This window comes from Pinus tabuliformis, chromosome 4_2 (genome assembly GCF_031772625.1).
Source record: "Pinus tabuliformis cultivar Carrire ecotype Pingquan chromosome 4_2, CPIR1, whole genome shotgun sequence".
NCBI lineage: Eukaryota > Viridiplantae > Streptophyta > Pinopsida > Pinales > Pinaceae > Pinus > Pinus tabuliformis.
Window position 1 is genome coordinate 665218574 of NC_142304.1, and position 4331 is coordinate 665222904.

Sequence of the window (4331 nt, forward strand, 5' to 3'; positions counted from 1 at the left end):
TTTGAGATTGAGCACAAAGGCTTAATCTAAATTTTCAAAGAAATTTCCTATGACAATTTTTTTTTCTTTTTCTAACTCATTCCAGAAAAACCTTAAATTACAAAGATATTTACATTCTATTTTTAGTTATAATTTTATTTTGATCTAGTTTGACTTTTTGTTTTTCATGGATAATTTTTTTTCCTTTCTTCTCAACTTAAATCTAACCTGCATTTTGTGTGAATTCCGGTGGATCGTTCTTTGGCAACTACATGAAATTATTCTTGAAATCTTCCTCATCCGCCTAATCTACCCGAAGATTCTCTTTTAACAAGATTCCTTGTGGTTTCCAGAAGGAATCTGTTTTCCATAAGGGTTTGCTACTTTTCCACAAATGTTGCATTTGAGGAATCCTTACTAGTGACAGGAGGATCCACATTGGCAAGCTATTTTTCTTAATTAGATTTTGTTGTTGTGACTATGGTTTCTTTGACTGCTTCCTTTTTGTCTTTTGGGTCTTTCTTGTCCTAAAGCTCTTCTTCTTTCAGTACCTTATAGTGTCCACCTTGTGCACCTTCCCACCATTTGGGCCTTCGGGGTTTTTCTAGTCTTTGCTATTCCAAGAATACTTGGGGCAATTTTTCATTACATTCCCCTATTCATAACATGCTTTACACCAAAATAAGATATTCTTATAGTCAAGCTTTTGGACCCAAACATAGTTTGGAGTCATCAAATTAATCTCTGTGAGAAAACACTTGTTGAAGTCCATCTCCACACAAATGCGAACATAAGTAGTCTTGATTTTTTTGTTTTGTTTCATGATATCTATGATAGAGTTTTTCCAACATATTCTCAATGGAGGAAAGTGATGTGTGATTTCAGAAATGCATAGGAAGGTTTGGAAGCCTAACCCAAACTAGGGCTATAGAATTTAATGTTGTTACCGAGTCAAAAGTGGGAGCTCAAGGTTGCATGAAGAGGCCAACACTCCCCCAAAACCATTGCCCAACTTCATAGATATCCTTCTTGTCCTCAATCTTATCAAAAGCCACAGTGAAGAAACCCCGTGCCATAGGGTAAATATTCAACTCGTCTATAAAAACTTGGCTTCCATGTCTCAGAAATCCATTTATGTAGATTGACTAGCCACGACTAGTACTCATTAAACCTATAAACCAAGTCATTCTCGAAAATTATTTTTCACAGCAGGAAGCTTCCTCGTCCATGAGAACAATAAGGGAAGAAATTTCTTCTACCACCGAAAGACCAAAACCAAACTTCAACATAGGATTGTACGAAACCATACAAGAGCTAGCTTGACTGAAATGCATACCTGCAAAAGGAACATATTTATTTACCAAATCGAAAGGATTCACCATTGAATGGTCTACAAAGGAGATCTGCAAAAAATCTTCTGCATAAAATCCATGCAAATGGTGCAAAGATTGAGCGGCTAGAGTGAAACTCTAACTACTACAAGAGTTTCTCAAGCTCCTTCCATCTCAACTCTAAATATATATGACATTTATTGTTCAACATTGAAAAATAACTAAATTGATAGAGATTTCTATATATATAAATATAAATAATTATAATAATAATAATATTATAATTAAAGATAACTATATATTTGTGTGTCCTCTCAATTAGTATTTTTGTTTAAACCATTTTTTGTGTTTTATATTTGGTTAGAAACTTTCCACATATATGATATGCTTAAGATCACAATACCTTGAATGTTAAATTATATTGTTTTCAAATAGTTATACTAAAATGACAATCTTTCAATTTAATAATACCATTTTTATTATCTATATATATATATATATATATATATATATATATATATATATATATATATATATATATATATATATATATATATATATATATATATTAAAAAGAAACTATTGAAAATAAATAAAAATATTATAAATATAATATTAATATTGAAATATTGATATAATAAATTTGTAAATAGTTTTATTATTAGTTATCTATATAAATGGTAGATTTCTAAGTTTTATTAAGTTAAATAAGGGGAGTTGCAAGCAACAAGTCCTTGTCGTGTTTAGTAAGCACTTTTAGGATAAAGTTCCAGATTCACCCAGTGGGCCTACTTACTCTGCAGTGCACTGTCTCAAGGCTGAGCTGTGCTAGTGTCCCAAGGAGGCATTTCAAGAAGGCTTCAATCCATGAAACTTTCATAGAAGGAGGCATTCAATGAGTTGACTTCTCTAGGGCATGTAACAACTAAATTAGGGTTTGATGAGCCCTAAAATTATTGATCTGAATGTCGGGAGTGTTGTGCACAAATAGACCTGTAACAGACATGAGGCAAGGGATCTAATCAAATTGATTTGCCACAACACAACCCTAGACCTTATATTGTTGAACACCAACAACAATCCCCTTCCATAGAGGTAAACCCAATAAAGGTAAATCAATTTTTTATTTTATTTTCTTCAATCTAGGGCAATGATTTGTAGATTCAATGGTTTTTTGCCTAGGTTTGATGTTTTACATTAGTGGGTTTTCACAACACGGGCCAAAAAATGTGACATATACCTTTGTTCAAAAGGATTCTTCATTGTAAAATTTGATACCCAGGAAGATGTGGATAGAGTTTTGAAACAAGGACCCTGGTTTTGGGGAAACACAAGGCTCTTCATTACCCCTTGGTTTCCAGATTTTTGACACCACAACAATGGTGGTCTCAACAATTCTAGTATGGGTGAAGGCTACAAAATCTTCCACTTCCGTTGTAGCCTCACTAGGTTCTTGAGGAAATTGGGAGCACTCTATGGTCATTCAAGAAAATGGATCACCTTAGAACAAAGAAAGTGATATTTATCTTCGCTAGAATATGTGTAGAAATTGATCTAAGTAAAGGTCTACTTGACCGCATTTCGCTGAAACATAAAAACTTGTAGTGGACAACTTTTGGATTATGAAAATACAATGTTGAAATGTCAATCTTGTTACAAAACATGATACTTAGAGAATACATGCCCTAAGGGGAAAAAGAACCTAGAAAAGAAAAAGGGGCAGGCTCGTAAAAGAAATAGATGGAAGACTTTTGACCCCTATTTCACAAGGGAAGAAGAAGAATAAATCACAAAGAAACCTCCAAAATAAGAAGAAGGGGATGCTTAGGTCCAAAATGGCAATGCAACCCACCAAAAAAATGGTATAGAATCAAAAGTGATCCATGATCCATAACAACAAGAAAAGGTGGCCCATAAAGAGGATATGACTATGGACACAAAGAGAGTTCATGTTTCAGAAAGTTCAAATTCAGAAAAAGAATTCTCACCGAAGATAACTGGCAACGAACTAGAAATGGTTCCAATTGGCCCCACCTCAGGGGGATGACATAAGGTCTAGAAAAAGAGACAAAAGAGAGAAGCTAAGTGATTACTATCACACTTAACTTCACAGACCTATGTAATTTTTTCTCAGTGTTTTCTTATGCTCATAATTTGAGAGGTTGTGCTTACCGAAATTATGTGGTCAACATCTACAAGATGTAATTTTGTTCATTTTTAAAGTTGAATAAAATTGTGGGTTTTTTTCCCTTTGGAATAAGTAACTAGAGATGTTGGTGGAATATTAGTACCCAAAACATGGACTTGGTCAACTCTATTAGATTTGTTCCCCTTCACTTTACATCAAGTTTGGTCATCCCATTAGTTTATTCTCAAGTGTTTGCCTCTTTCTTTGCATCACTTTCTCAACCAATCTCAATGTACCTCTCACTAAACACTTTTAAAATGTTGGTTATTTCTCCTATATGCAAATTTTATTTGGCCTTCATTTGTGATTATGCTACACAACATAAGGGAAAGTGTTGCTCAGTTTCTACCTCCCTATTTCCGCATACTCGGCATAACCTTTCTACCACAACTCCTTGGTTTGTTCTTGTCTTCCCACTTCACTTCTAAACATGTGTGACTTGCTTCTAATTTATATACTTACTTGTTCTTCATATCACGAGATGTTTCAAATAATTTCACGCTTTACTCTTAATTTTTTTGTTAAAGCTATCAATGTAATGTTGTTGTTTTCTTCATTATTCCCATATAACTTTCATATACACTAATTTTCAAAACTTTTTAACTATATTCTTCTCTATATCTTACTTTCCAAACTATTTTTTATACTATATTGTCTATATTTCCTTGTCCTTTCAACTTTAATTAAGATTTTAATAATATTTATTTCACCATATTATATATATATATATATATAATTGGTTTTATGACTATTTCTAATTTGTACATATAAAAAACAGGACACTGATTTTATATATATAACCACTTATTAAGGAGTCTGGTTTTATGACTAAC